The 16781-nt window shown below is 32.0% G+C and overlaps 2 long non-coding RNA genes across 2 annotated transcripts; both read right to left on the bottom strand.

Moving 5' to 3' along the window:
• Positions 1–302: 302 nt before the first annotated feature.
• On the bottom strand, positions 303–3264 carry LOC124374731. Its single transcript, XR_006923603.1, has 3 exons — positions 3204–3264; positions 790–933; positions 303–521 (listed from the first exon to the last, which is right to left on the bottom strand). It is a non-coding gene; the product is annotated as an uncharacterized LOC124374731 (long non-coding RNA).
• LOC124374732 lies at positions 3264–12529 on the bottom strand. The gene is made up of 3 exons (XR_006923604.1): positions 12509–12529; positions 10710–10852; positions 3264–3301 (listed from the first exon to the last, which is right to left on the bottom strand). It is a non-coding gene; the product is annotated as an uncharacterized LOC124374732 (long non-coding RNA).
• Between the last annotated feature and the right edge of the window lie 4252 nt (positions 12530–16781).

Raw genomic sequence — 16781 nt, 5'->3', positions numbered from 1 at the left:
ATTTAATTATCAGTTAATATCACAGCTATTTTGTCATAAAATGTTGCTTTCTTTTCTTTTTTGTTTTAAGTTTTATTTGTTTTTTAGTGAGAAAAAGTACAACATTTTTTGGCTTTATTGAGATAAGATATGATTTTGTGAATACATTGTGGAAACTTACACAACACATTCTGCCCATGAATAGTTTGAGCTTTGATTTCAATTTGTTGATTTTTTTATGTAATATAACATATCAAAATACATTATAACCTACTACCAAAATATATTGCTTAATTCTTACTTTTCTTGTTATAATCTCCAAAACATGGCACTTATGTCGGATTGAAGTTGTTATATTAATTATTAATAATAATAAAATTAACCTTCTGGCCATTGTGAAAGACAAAGTCACTGCAGATAATCCACGAGTCCCGCTTGAGACCTAAGGCAGTGACAGGCAAAGAGAATGTGGCTATGGGGTGTGATGTTACTCCAATACATAAAGACGAGACCCAGTTTGAATTGATGGCATCTATCCGAACCTAAAACAATATAGAATACTTGATAGCAATCATCGTCACCAAAAATTAAGCTAAAAGTTGCGTTAATAAAAAACCATATTATTTTCTCAATTTCCAAAACAATCTTTTGTTACTTAGAAAAGCCTTATACTTTGCTTTTTACATCCCCATAAGGATTAGGCCATGTTCAAGAATATCTGTTAGGTCACAGAAGCTGAATAGAGAAACAAAATCAATAAAGAAAACTGTACTCAATTTTATATTAAAATTCAATTGTGCCATATAGTACCTGAAACAACTGGCCTTTGAGAATCTCTCTTGAAGTGAGGACTACTCCCTGGTTGTAGCTGCCCACACTCTTTGCTGTCAGTCGACCAGAAGACAACTGTACATTGCGACCCTTGATCTCGTGGAGTTGAAACCAGTCCACTTCCTAAAACCAGTTATTTATGAGCTCACACATATCAATAAAATTTATAGGTTCCAATTTATCAGTAATATAAATTTTTTTGAAACTTCTACAGATCGTATTTAGAAATTAACCAAGTGCATTTATAACTTTTATTATGTATGTTAGTTTAATTGGTCTATTATATCATTTATATAACTTTGTGAGTCCTAAATTCAAATTTAAAATGAATCAAATCTATTTTAAATATAATTAACAGATGGTTGGTAACCTAATACAGAATTTTGATCAGTTGCATATTATCTCTGAGCCCCCATTAATCACACTTGATAATAAAAAAACACAAATATTTCAGGACAAAACTCTTCCAATTAAAAACTATTTCATAAGACCATTTTTATGATACTCATCACAATAAAATATAAGCTAAAACAGAATGAGTCCAAATATCTAAGTATTTTTTCATATTTTCAAATATTCAAGGGCTTTTTGTTTATTAACCCTTAGCACTCGGATATAAATATCAGAGATTGCTTAAGAGGTCAGATAGCCACGCAAGTGACTCCCATCATCGCACCTGTGCACGTCCAGACACTTTGTTCGAGACGAGTACTCATAAATGAAGCGGTTATGGAGCAATCCCCACCCCTATTGCGGCGCTAGACCTCAGATGACCACACTCAAGACCCATTGTACTATGTCGCTATTATTTCAAATACAAAATTAATTCCTTGTCTTCTAGCATTGTTAAGTGGTTGCTTTCTATTGGGAAATGTGACAAATATGTAAATCAGTAGTTCACATTATTTTAGATTTATTTAGTTTTATTCTGAAATCCTTTTATAGTACCATATGCCTCTGCTACTAGTTAAAATTATGATTTACGAACGTACATTTTTATAAACTGTATTAATCTTTAGTGCAAATTTTTTTATTAAACACACACAATAATTTACACTATGGTAATTTGGTTTATGGTATATATACAACATTATTATGGTAATTTTAAATTGAGGCGAGGTGCAAGCCAATTTTGAAGTTACCCGAAAAAAACGAATTCGACCTGTCAGTGTTAAGCGGTAAGCAGAGAATTTCGACTCACTGGGAGGGAGAACATGTAGCGTGCCTCCAGCGTGGCTTTCTTAGCGATAAGGGTTAATAACTTTTTTGGAAGTGTGTACAAAATTACACTGATGATGTCATGTTTGCTTTTAATGGGTGGAAATTGGGAACATCTGGAGGTACTATGTTCAAAGAATGGCTAAATGACAACCAACATTACTATTTAACAAACGAGAATATTATTGATATAGTTAACTGTAAACAAAATTAAAACTAAGACAATACAAATCTTGAAGGTCTTGGAAGTGGTTATAAGTTCATCACACAGCTAGAAAAGAGCAAAGCACACGACAAAATGTTTCTTCAGTATTGGTGCAATACTGTGGCAAAGAAAAGAGACAAGAGTTTATAACAAAAATGTATCAAATACTTCTTTTTGAAAGTATTATAAAGAATATGTTTATTATTTATATTATATGTAAAAGACAATAGTAGAGTAATTTATTGTAAAAAAACCAATTTTATTATTATGTTTTTTCTGAAAATTTAAGATTTTTATTGTAATTTATTTATTAATTTGTATTTTATTCAAGCTGTTTTGTATCTAAGGTAAAACCCCTATTTAGCTCGTTAATCAAAACTTTTTACTGTATGTGTAATTTCATGCCTTAAACAATCAACATCTTATCACTACTAGCAGCAAAAATTAACATAGTAGAGTGAATAATAAAGTCTTTTGAAATTAGTCATAATCAGGAGGTGTAAATTCTTTGTTGAATCAACAAATGGTAAACTTCTCAATAATGTAATTTTATCTTTGGATAAGTAATACAACAAAAGTCAACGATATAAGAGGCAACAAATGTATGGCGGTCAAAGTATCATTACAGTATCTTATTGAAAAGTATATTAATAGAATGGTAGTGGTAAAAATTTAACATTTTTGACAATATGCTGCTGACAAGTAGCGTCGTCTAAAGAGTTGAGATCAGTGACAATCATTGAAATCCTCGAACGATTTCTGAGGATTTATTTCTGAGAAGAAGCATTTTCTAAACTTGCAAAATTGTAAAACACAGTCCAACAACAAAATGCATCTACAGAAATATAACTTTAATGTTTCACACAGACCAAATTATAAAGTGCTAACCTTACTTCAGTTAAAGATAAAATTGTAAATCAATTATTTTTTCACATCATATCAATTATATTTGTATCATAATCAAACTTACATTTATACAATATTCAGACAGCACATCACCATCTGGAGGTGATTTCTCTGAACTATCTTCCCATCCTCTTCATTTCTTCAGTTAATTCTTGACCATCCCTGTTTATCAAAAATATGTTACATATAATTATTGTGATAAAACTTACTGACTATGCAAGCCATATACTTGGAATCTGCTACAAGTTTGCAGTACTTTGAATACTGATGTTATAACTTGATGTTATAAATGTTTGGCTAACACATTTTCTTATCTTCTAGGGTTAATAATTTTAATGAATAAATTTAACAATATGACATAATATATTTAACACCAACATTTAAATTAAGATTACACTATTATTTGCTTTAAATTTTTGCCATTTTGTAATTGAAAAATTGTTTTAGTCTTTTGAAGGATGTTTATTTTACACAAAACACTTTATTAATGGTGATAGTGCTTTTGGTTATTAAAATCAAGCTTTTTTTTAAAAAAAAAGGAGAAGCTATCTTTTAGATTTATTTATGCCTGTCCTCATGACCGACCACTAGCCTGTGCAAGAATCTATTATCAAATTTAAATAGGAGGAGAGATTTAACCAGTTTGTTCTTGAATGATGTGGACAGACAGACAGATATATAATTTTTCCACCTCCGTCAAGTGTGATATACTTTGCTAAAGCTCAAACAAGAAGAGAAATTCAAGGTATTCAGTAAAATATTCTTTGTAAGCGCTAAATGGTTGTTGGCTGAGCATTTAGTGATGCCTCTCCAGTCAGTTGCTGATGACGAAATCCTATTTCTGCCTAAACTAAACACACAATAACATAACTGACCAAATGAGGTCACCTAGAGGGATGAAATTTAGGGTGAATCTCTACCTCTACATCGGTATTAAAAATTATACACATCAGTCCATAAGGAGCCTAAAATTCTGTTGGTCAAAAATTGACTCTGGTTATATTGGTTTTATGAGCAACCATGTTTGCAATCAGAAAAACACAGATTTCAATGATAAAGAATTTGAGTTAATAGATGATGCAATTGTTTCAAATGATCACTGATATGGCAGTTGATGAAAGTGAGCAAAAAATTTGTGCTAGGGGACTATACAGACAATGACTCACAATGAAGACTACAAGGCAATAGACACAGCTTTACACTATATATAACAAACAAGCAGAAGCAAACTGCAGCCAACACTATATTACTTCGATGCTCACCAGGACATTGCTGCTCGAAAGCATTCCAATGTGGTGAAACAAACAACTATTAGCAGTTAAAAAAAATAAAACTTGTCTACTGTACATAGAATTAGATTGTATTTTTCTCTTTTATCCTTTTATTTTGCTTTATTAAAATGTAATAGTTTATTAACTTAACCTACAAAAAGTGGTTTTAATTATCAATTTCCCCATGATGATCTGTGTAATTCAAGTTTGGTAAGGTAATGTTTGTATTTTAATCAAACTTATATTAAAAATACTGATTATGAATTGAAATTTGAGAACAGGGAATCAAATTTTTTAAGATTCTGAATCGAATACTGAATCTATTGTTCTGGATTTGATCATCATTACTTACAACCAACATAATAACATTTTTTTTAATACAAAATTGTTTAGAGCCCTCATACATAATTGCAACAAGTTATCACATTCTCAGACCATCACCGGGGAGCAGTTTCGAGCGCCTGTTATGAAAAACACTGAGTTAGTAAGCTGAATGACCTTTGATTTTACAAACATTTCCATTTGTAAAATCTATTTGCTTCATTTTTATAATGAAAACAAATTAATTCGAACAAGTTGTAAATGTCAATGCTTTGTTTATAACATATTTTTCTTGTTGATCTCTAAGTTTCAAAGTTTATTTTCTTTCATAAAGACTTTTAAAATGACGTGTAATTTGATGGGGTTTACATTTAAAAAGTTCAACCCAAAATTTGGTATTTTGAGGGCAGGGGTAATCTTGTGATACTAACCAAAAAAGTCCAGTTTTGTACCCTACAGTGGTATAGAGTTTGGTTTTTTTATTTGGGTTTATAAAAAGTTAATATGGGGTATCCATACTTTTTATTTACACTGCTACTAAAGATCTGTGATTTAAATTAACACAAGAACATTAAAAGGGAAACGCTATTTCTGTAAAAACTCTTTTACTAAATAATTTACCTGTGTGACAAGAAAAGCCTTAATAATGTCTTTAAACTGCACCAGTGGCAGTTCTTGTTTTATGACTAGAAGCAATTTATTGAACCATTTCAATCCCGAGTACAGCAATCATCCTCGAAAGTGGCATTTCTATGGCGTATGAGGCTCAAGTCCTGCCCATGTCTTGTGTGGTACTTATGGAAATCTCCTAATTGTACCAGCTAATAATGGTTTATTAGTGTGAGTACAAGGACATCCTCTCTCTCTCTCTCTCTCTCTCTATATATATATATATATATATATATATATATACACGAGTGAACAGTCAGGATATTGTGGCCTTTAAGAAAAGCTTGACATCTATGTTGTTGAAAATAATTCTTAAAATTACATTTTAAGATTTTTTTTTCCTTGTAAGGAGAAAGGACCCTAAACAAAAACGTATTTATACTATTCTGTATGAGGCTCTTGCAGTAACCCCTGTAAACACCCAACAGAGTAACTACACTGCAGAATGGCAAACACTACAGTGTTTATTTTTCTTCACAGTTTATCAATGTGAATCTTCCACATTTATAAAAGCTAAACAAGTTTTATGCCCAGTATAATACATGAGTTTTTGCTTAGTTGGATTCATATCTATCCAACACACACATCTACATCCAACACATTCTTATCTACATTATGAAATAGATCCTGCATGAGATTTGTTTCTGAACACTTCATTAACTATACTAATATATGTGAGTAATGTAAAAGTGACAACTGTCTACGTAAATGATCTATTCAATCAAAAATGTATTTTTTCACTTATAATTTGAAATGTTAAAAATATTCATGATCTATAGCTATGCACCAATGTTACAGTTTATGGTGGAAGCCTACATTTTCTTACATTGAGCCTTAACCCATTGGCTTATACATATTTTTACTATCAGCTCAACTGGAGTTATCCTATTAAAAATGGTAAAAACGTAAGAGTTTTTGTTATATGTTTATAAAAAATTTATTTTTCAAGTTATTTGGTTATATTTTATATCTTTTTGGATTAACATTGAAATGGGCTTTAATAATAAATAGATAGTGATATACTTGGTCATAATTTAAAAATAATAATGCTGTACAAACTAAAAAAGTTTTGGAATTTTTTAAATTAAAATTTTTTTTACTCAAATAATATAAAATAAATACCCCATTGTTGCTTTTATTTTATTTGAAATGTATTTCTCTACCTAGCAATAACTAGAATATGTGTATATACAGGGTGATTCAAAACTAAACGGCAATCTCTCGAGAGCTTATTCTATAGCTAAAAACAAGTAAAAAAGTTCATATAACCATATGCCCGGAAACGCTTTGTTAGCGAGTTACGCACCTAGCGAAAGATTTCGCCCGGATTTTCAGAACCCTTGGTGCAGTCAGGCCGTATTAAAAATGGTAAAGGTAGTTACAAAGATACAAATATGATTGTTTTTTATGTTTTTATATCTGACAAATTTATTAAAATTCGTCCTAGAGCTGTAAATGCAATACTTACAGAGATATCTTACATAAAACACAAGAATTGGTGCAAAGAAATAACACATTTTTGTGTTTAACGTAAATGATTACTTCCATAAATGTTAAATAAAGGTCATTGTTTGTCTTAAACCAGATTTGTAGAACATTTAATTCTGAAAAGATTCATGTGAATTACTTAGGAAAAAAATTAATAATAGGTATTGAAATTTAGCTTTATTTAATATTAAAACAGACGCACAAAAATGCATATTCTTATCTGCATAAAATATTAACTAATGTTTAGGTTGTGAGAACAGCTGATCATTTATTCTAGACTGAACATTAACATAAAATGTATTTACCTTTATAAAACTGTAATAATCACTCTATAATAGTTGCTCAAAGTGTCCTCCGTTGTTAGCAATGCACGTTTTCGCACGACGAATCCACTCTTTTCTAGCGCGTTTCATAACGTTTGGAGCATTCTTGATAGTGTTCTGCCGCCCTCTGTAATGCGATTACGTAACTCCTCTATGGTGTTAATCCGTTTTGAATAAACAATTGACTTCATCCAACCCCATAAGAAAAAGTCTGCTGGCGTGAGGTCAGGAGAACGTGGTGGCCATTTTACTGGTCCATTTCGACCAATCCATTGTCTACCGTATGTCATCATTTAAATAGTTTTTCACATCATTAGAAACATGTGGAGGTGCTCCGTCGTGCATAAACCATGCATTTATTCTGTTTTGAACAGGAATATCTTCTAAGAGGGTAGGCAGGTTTGTTCTTAAAAAATTTAAGTACGCTACTCCATTAAGTCGATTAGGGAGGAAAAATGGACCAATCAAATTATCACACCAGAACACCATGCCATACATTGACTGAAAATGTATGTGAAAATGCCTCGTCGCAGTTTCATGTGGGTTGTCGTACGCCCAAGTATGGGTATTACGAAAATTTACCAATTCCATTTCTAGTAAAACATGATTCATCAGTAACGAGAATACGCCGAAGAAAATACTGATGTCGTAAACAATTTCTTCTTAACCAGCGGCAGAACATCTTCCGTTTATTAAGATCTTGCGGTAATAAGTCTTGAACACGTGTTATATGGAATGGGTACAACTGTGCTTCATGAAGTGTCCGCCATACGCTTGACTGGCAAAATATTTAACTGACGTGATAATCGTCTGGTGCTTGTGGTTGGTGATAATTCACAGCATTTATTATTGCTTGTTCCTTATTATAGTTCCTTGCGCTACGTTGACGACCAGTATCTATTCGCATTCGGTTTAAAGCTACCAGTTTCTCTAAGTCGTCTCTCCACAGCTTCAAATGTTTTGCGATCAAGTGTTCATTCGATGTGAGTGAATAGGTAATCGAACGATATTCCTGACCTGTCCAGCTAAACCATTTCTTTGTTAATCTTTGCCGTAAATCAGTATCATGTCCGTATACTCTTCAGAACGAATACATACCATTTAACAGTTATCTGCCGTTATTTACTACGATAATTACATAACACTTTTAATAAAAAATATTTAATAAAATATTTTAAAAAATAAATATTTATATAAAATATTTGTATACACTTGGTTATAAAATATTTCCAAATAATCACAGATCTCACAAAATAACAATCTTCACACGCCACAATTACAAAAACCTCCATAAAAGGTTATTCAAATATTACTTTCAAGAACTTAAGTTGTTTGATCAGCTGAATATTGCCAACCTTTGCAAGAGAAAATATGACAGATAAAAAGTGATATTGAATAAGATGAATCAGCTAGTTACTCACAACCTAAATACATTATGTTTAATATTTTAGTATGCAGATAAGAAATATGCATTTTTTTGTGCTGTCTGTTTGTTATTATTTAAAACAAACGTTAAATTTCAATACCTATTATGTAATTTTTTTTTCCTAAGTAATTGCACTAGAATCTTTTCAGACTAGTAAATCTTCTACAAATGTGGTGTTAAGGAAAAAAAGACCTTAATTAATAACAAGTTTATGGAAGTAATCTTACAGGTTAAACAGGTGGATAGGGGGATGTTTTTTGGGGGGGAGGATCAAAAAAATGTGTTATTTCTTTGCACCAATTCTGTCTTGTGTTTTACGTAAGATAATCTCTGGATAAGTATTATTGCAGGTTTACAGCTCTGGCAGAACCTGGGACGAATTTAAATAAATTTGTCAGATATAAAAACATAAAAAACCAAAACAAATCGTATTTGTATCTTTGTAACTACTACCTATTACACATTTTTTTATACGGCCTGACCTGATCACCAAGGGTTCCTAAATCCCGGCGGAAAATCTTTCACGGGCTAGGGGGCGTAACTCCCTAACGAAGCGTTTCCGGGCATATGGTTATATGGAACTTTTTTTTTTACTTTGTTTTTTTAGGCTATAGAATAAGCCCTTCCCGAAGAGATTGAGGCCGCGTTTAAGTGTTTGAATCACCCCTGTATAGTGCATTAAGTTTAGTCAGAATAAAGTGTATTTTTCTCAACGAAAGTACTGGGGGAACAATTCGCCGGGACAAGAATATTAGATTTTTTTCCTCTGTGATAGTATAATGGTGACGTAGGCTGAGGAGAGAGCATTACAGTAATATTCTTATAGTAACTGTAGTTATACGATGAAGGAGAGGTTCATCTGAGTATCTTTGACGAAATAGACAGTCCTAATTTAAACCTGTGCGGGCAAATTAATTGTCACGCAGGTATGTCCTCAAGTGATTTCTCTCTCTATGAGTGATTACCAAAAACAATATTAGTCGCCTAATTATCACAGTAACATTTTGATAAAAAGGAGGACTCATTCTACAAAAAAATTAATTAGATGTCGAGATGCACGTGTGGTAACTTGTCACAGAACAGTTCCGTGATACAAGGCCAATGGGTTAATCACTTATATTATATTGAGTTTAAAAAACTCAAGTCTAAGAGTAAATATAGTAAGAATTACATTATTCAGAAAAATCAGTTTTTTTTCTTATAGTAGAATGTAAAAGCGTGTTTTTATAAAATGTGTTTTTACACATCTAACATAAGACATATAAACTGATTTTCTTTATAATGTATATGTATAACCATTTAATGATTAACAACATAATGTTAACTGTATCTAAAGTTCAATAATTTCATTCTTACAGTTTCAGTATTGTTTGTTCACTTCTTTTTATTGTATTCATATGTTAACAATTAATATTATAAAAACACTTTTTTACAAATTTATGATTATTTTAATATAGTAAAGTAGTATTGTAGGCAAAACTTAATTTCCTTCCTAATAACACATAAAAAACCACATCATGTGAACAAGAATGACAAAAAAATTATTATTATAGCAAATGCTAAAAATTATTCCTGTTTGTGTCGACGTAAAGATGAGATCATCATAACGTCAACTGTATTACGTTTTTAAAGAGTCGGTTTCTCCCACTTCTGCTGATTAATAATATTTGTTTATTAATATTGTTTTTACATTCTTGTTTGCTTAAAGTGGTTCTTTTATTTATTATTTAAGAAGAAAACATATTTATTTTCAGTAGCTTTGCACTTTTATGGCTGAAATCTCAGAGAAAACTATTTGTTGCCTACATGGAAGCACGTCATAAAGTCTCAATTTTCTCAGAAACGAATCATTCGTGACCCCATGTGTACTATACAAAAAATGTGTTTTCACATCCTCTATCAACCTTGAAAAACTACACACTTTATTGGAATCATCCTGTATAATATAGATGGAATATTGTGCTACTGCATTACATCTGTTTGTAAAATGACAATGGAAATAAAGATGTTATTGATTTGATTTTTTATATATATACAAACTTATTGTAATAACTATTGTATTACATCAATACCTTTTAGTTGGTGGACAAGCAGAACTCAATTCTTCCTCAGGATCAGCCAAAGTAACTTCTCCTTTAATGTTGTTGGACACTTTGCTGGTAACTCTAACTGCTACAGTACCACCATACACATCCAAGATACCATAACAGCACCACTGAAATAAATTAATTAGTAATACAGAAGCAGTTAAATAAAATAAATAGTCCGGTCAATTTAGACATTGAAAAATTCAAAAAACCTATTTTTTGTGAAATTTGACTTTGCAGACAAACATTTTGCAGACATGGGATCGATGGGGACTTTTCACAATTTCATAACAATGGTGTCCCTAACATCTATGCAAATTTTCAGCTTTCTGGAATTAATGCAAAGTTACCCCTATTTTTGGGCTATAATTCTTGAGTCTATAAAGTAAAATACACATGACAATATTTTCAAGTGATCAAGTGTTTAATGCACTTCACTGCTTAAACTTATGAAAAAAACATTCTGCTTGCAAGAATGTTGAGTGATTTGAGATGACAAATGGTTATGAAGTGCATTCTGGCTTGAGAAGAGATTTCCTGTCTCCATGACCTAAATGTGGACACAGTCTTTGGCCCTTAACATGAGTCAAAACGCAAGCTCTCTAATCAATGACACTTGTAACAGGGAGTTTTTCTTTCTTAATGAACAATGGGTAAACAAAGATAGACACACCGTCACTACCCCAGAGAAGTGAAATGCTAGAAACCCATTTTTTAAATCTATCTTTTTATCTGTCCGGCCCTATTAACCCAGAGATTCCGAATTCTCCATCAACTGCTCCTCCCTCAAATCCACTCTCCCAACCTTATCCTGATACATGGCTCCACATGTTCCCAAGGCTACTTACAAATTTTGTATCTTTTGGATTTTTTTTTAACTTTTGAGGTCTCGTGATTTTCAACTCTGACTACAGCTGCAAAATGTCGAGCCAAGATGCTGACCGCCCACCGCTTGTGAGTCGACATCATCTTTGAAGAGAAGTCCAATTTTAAAAGTCTTAATAGTTAATAAGTTCCTATGCAAAAATTCCCATAGAACATTGGAACCCATTAGGCCCCACCCCCCATAAATATCATTATCATCTCAATTTGGCAGCAACGTGACAATACATTATTTTATTTTTAACATCTAGAAGTGGTGCTTTTATGTTTATTTGCTACAATTAAACATATAAATAAACTTTGCAAATCGAGTATTCATTACTTCGACCTCAGCGGTATCCAGCCCCATGTGTTTTCGTCCCTTCTGTACAATAACATCTTCAAAATAACAAGTATAAAGAAGCATCATGGAGAACATACAAAACTTTTCAGTTTGGATTAAATGTTACCAAATTTTATGTAAATTTTAGGACACAAACTGAACAATTTTACAAATATTGAAAAATCTTTAATATTAATATCACAATACATAATTTGGGCAGTGTATCAAATAAAAAGGCTATTTTCTTTCAAAATGTTTAACACAACTTTGTGGTTTGTATGAAGTTAAAATGGTTTTTAGCACACAGACATTAAAATATGTTATTTTCTAAGTTTTAATAGATGGAGAACTACTTTAATTTTCTTAACTTTGATGGCCAGGACAAAAAGGCAAAGCATTGGCCATACTGAAGAGACAAGTAATCCTGACTCACAGTTAACCCACCGAGACCTTCCTCTTTAATTAAGCAAAACCAGCGAACATCATTAGCACAAAATTCTGACTGGCAGATTGATATAACCTACTACAGTTTAACATCATAAAAGCTAAACAAATGTTATCCAATAAGGCAGTAACCCACCTTTGGTATGTTATGAGCTGCCTATGGTCCATGGTCCCCCAATTTGCCCATTGATAAATTACATGTAGTGTGCCATCATTGCGACCCGTATTGATGGCCTACTCGAGCTCCAAACCCCTCAGCAAAGATAGGGATCGACAATAATTGACCGCACAAGTTAATTTTTTGGTTATGGGAATACTTCATCTCCCTGAAAGACACCAAAATTATATGTGTTGATAATCTACAATGAATATCTTAAATAGACAGAACATTTTTTATAACTTATACCAAATTATAAAGGATGTTGTAGTTTATGTCCCAAATCATAAAACCAGTAATGTAGAGCAATTTTTCGGGTGGCTATTCAAAGTCTCTTTTCTAATTTCGCGGGTTTTTCCCGGTAAACACATTGTTCCCATTCTTCTAGTCTATTTTCATTTCAAAGCCCCAATATAACAACCTGTAATAACTGTATTGATAACCTCATAAAAATGAGTGCAACCCAGAGATGGTTTACCGTTAACCAGTTATATTTGCAAGAAATGCGGTGCTTTCCTATTAAAATCCTACCCTAAATTTCACAGCTAGATGAAATACGAGAAATTTGGTTGAACAATTTTTATCGCTAATCACACCGTATTTTAAGCTCTTTTAGTTTTTTATCTCTGTGTCTTTCGATGTGTTGAGATCATCATTTATACCTAATAACTTTCCCTTTCAATGATGTGTTTGGAAATATGCCATTGTATCCAATATGGAAAAAACAATCCAGAGATTCAGCAGAAAATTAATTTTATGAAAAAAATTAATTAAGAGTAATTATTTATAAAATCACGGTAATTTTGTTACTATATGTTTCTAAATAGATTTTTGTAGCACAAAGAATCCTAACAAAAAAGCCCGTTTCCACCAATCGGTAATATTGGCAATACTGCCGATCTGTTTTTTTTCCAACAAATAGACGGAGCAGACCTCTTCGGCGATGCGTACAAAAATTAAAAAATACAAACAATACTAATTATAGCTAAAATATTATTTGTTTAAACTACAGTAGCTTGTTTAATTTGGTTATAAGAATCCCTACATTTTTCATATGGAAAGCACAAAAAACGTTTTTAGCAATCATTGTGAAATCGTGATTTTATTCAAGATGTATTGTAAAGCATTTTCTGGTTGGTTATTGTGGAATCGAAGATTGAGAAGAAGCACGGTTGAAAGAAAGTAACTCTTGCTTTCAGTATGATCGCTGGTTGTTTCCGAGAGTCAATACGAAGTCTGTTTCACCACACGGCTGATGATGTATCAGCAATAGTTTTATAATTGAAAATTTTAATAGTCGATGCATGACCCTCCAGTTCTTGCAAACAACTGGTCCGATCAACTGGTTGCGAGAGAGCTCTTTGCAGGCCGTTTAGACCGCGATTTTATTTACAATTACAAAAAACCAACACAAAGTTTGCGTTTCAAGTTTTGACAGTGTAAATCGCTAGTTACAGGGTTTCGAGGTTAGGATGTGACCGTGATGTCATTACATAACATCACTTTCTTTGTTTTAACCTATGTAATCTGAAGGCCAGTCGGAAAGTGTGTAAGAAGCAATTGTTCATAGACCAATCGAGGCCTCAGCCACGATACAAGCCATAGGCGGTGGGCGGTGAGTGCTGAATCGAGCGGTGCCTTAAAAGTTTAATGTTTTGTGATGTACATATGGGGAACACTTGACACTAGCTACAGCAGACGCAAGTGGCAGGGCGTACCACACGATCCCACTTATATTATAAATGTTTCTCCTGCCGCTCAGCCCTCCGTTCATTTTGTTATGGCTGTGCAACATTTCGGACTGCAAAACGCCCTTCTTGGCGTTACTTTGTTGTACGCTTACCCACTAATTTCTTTTTCAAAAGGTATCTTATCAGGCCTGGTAAAAATCCAACTGAAATTCTAGTGTACTTATAAAACCGGGTTGAACATTGTATCAAACCGTCAAACATATTATATTATGCAATAAACTGAACTATTAACTCTGTTTATACGGGTGAATACTGTACATTTTAGGCCTATGCTATCTATCTAATAGACGACTTGTCACAATACTATTATTACTCAACAATAAGAGTTGGACAACATTGTCCGGAGACCCCACTTCGACAACTGAATAATATTTAAAAATAAAAAATCCATTATTATCATGGTTACTACTGTTTACCATTTACTGCGTATCGCTCAAAGCTCACAAACATACCATTCGATCTTTATTCACAATATTCATTAATCCAAGTCCGGCGTAAAATACGATGTTATTCGAGATTGATCAGTCTCGATTCAAGGAGCTGTCAAATTAATGTCTTGGTTTAATAAGTTCTTGGAGATGGAAAAACTGTTTTTTTTTGAAAAAAATTTCCCCAAGTTCTCAAGAAGATTCCCCAGATTTATTCCACCCGGTTTCCCCATGGTTTTCCTTCCAGGTTGGTTTTGGGCCCAACCCTAATCATTCTTTTAACTATATAAGTCGGGCAATTGACAACTATTGTTGGGTTGACATAAGGACACAGTTACACATTGCTATTAAAGAGTTGGAATGTCTTTCAATGCAGTATTCAAAAGCCAAAACGTATCTGGAAAGATGAGCATTATGAAACCTAATATTTTATTGTAGTAAATCGCAACTTAGTTTTTTTCATGTACTAATGTTTTCAGTAAATTTGGAGAAAAATAAACATTTTAATCATGCATCAAATATACTTGGAATAGGTTTTGTAACTCAATTTCGCAATGTATTTCGTTTTTTTCTACCAATATCGGCTGTTTGGAAAATTGTGACATTAAGAAAAAATATGTATAATATAAGGAATGCTTCCTATATTATCTTAATTATTTATAGGAATCTTTATATTTTTATTAAGAGAATTGTGAATTAACATAATAATTGAATTGTAAGATTGTGAGCCTTCCACAGTGCTGAATTTCTTGTCAATTCGGGTTCGAGGAATGCTAGAAGCTTCCTTTTGTATCTAGGTATTGAGCATAGGTTACAGGTCTGGGTTGGATAGGTACCATTCAACTCAGACATTGTGTTGCTCCAATTTTGATTGGCCAATGTTAGCTTGATTAGATGGTGGGAGGGACTTCTAGATCCTTCCGGTGGCTTCAACCACGTTTTCAGGGAGATTCTTTGCTGTGTGCTCAGAGAGAGTAGTCGTGTTAAGTGATAGCCTACTCTTGCCGTATTTGATTTTTCGGCAAGAAGGTTTGAGTATGTAAGATTAAAATTTTCTTTTCAAAATTTAAAGTCTCAAGTTTGAATTAATTAATCTATAATAGTCATTTTGGTTACTTGGTGAAGTCTTCAGGAGAAGTGCGAGGTACTGTGAAAGTTAGAATTTAATATTGAAATAGAAAATATTACTTGATGATATTGTATCCTGTTCAATTTGGTTTAATCAGGAAATAATCTAACTACTGAACAAAGAGAAAATATTAATTTAATCTTCTGAGATTATATATATATAATTTTTTTTAACAAGTTCCTAAATATTAACATATCAAAGCCAAGGCGGATAATTCTAAAAAAAAGATTAATTCAATAATTTTGCCAAATTGGAAATTTACAGAAAAATATAAGTAGTCTTTGAAATTGATACAATTTTGAAGTATTGACAACTGTGGTTTGGACATTGTGTTTGACGTTACATCAAATTAAATTATTAATATTACCATTACATTTGGTTTTGATTTTTATTTTGAGAAGAAGTCCTTATTTTCATTGTTTGTTTTCATTTTATATTAGAAGAAGATTAATTTAATTTTGAAGTTTAATGAAGATTTTTATATTGAGTTTTGGTGGGTAGAAAACATAAGCTACTGAGAACTTGAAGGTGAACACAATTATTGAATGATTGGATTGATTGTATAATATTTAAGACTGGACTTGTGAACTTTTGGATGATGGTTAAAGAAATATGAAATAATTGAGAAATAAATTAAGAAAGTAACAAAGATAAGCTTGGCCGTTTGCCTGTATTATTGATTTTAAAATTTCATTAAAATTAATATTAATTTATACTGAGTTTGGATTATTGAATTCCATTGGAACTTGTGCATTCCTGTCTAAAATAAAGGGATTATTAGTTCAGAATCACAATTGATCGGCTCTATATACTAAACGCAAAAATAGTTGTAAATTGGTTTATAAGTAGATAACCTTACTATTAGACACGTTACATATATAATAAAACATTATTTCAATTTTTTTCAATTTGCCTCAAAACAATGTAATCTTAAAAATTGTTTT

The sequence above is a fragment of the Homalodisca vitripennis genome, unplaced genomic scaffold (assembly GCF_021130785.1).
Source record: "Homalodisca vitripennis isolate AUS2020 unplaced genomic scaffold, UT_GWSS_2.1 ScUCBcl_9828;HRSCAF=18451, whole genome shotgun sequence".
In the NCBI taxonomy this organism is placed as follows: Eukaryota; Metazoa; Arthropoda; class Insecta; order Hemiptera; family Cicadellidae; genus Homalodisca; species Homalodisca vitripennis.
This window is presented reverse-complemented; position numbering and strand designations above follow the sequence as displayed.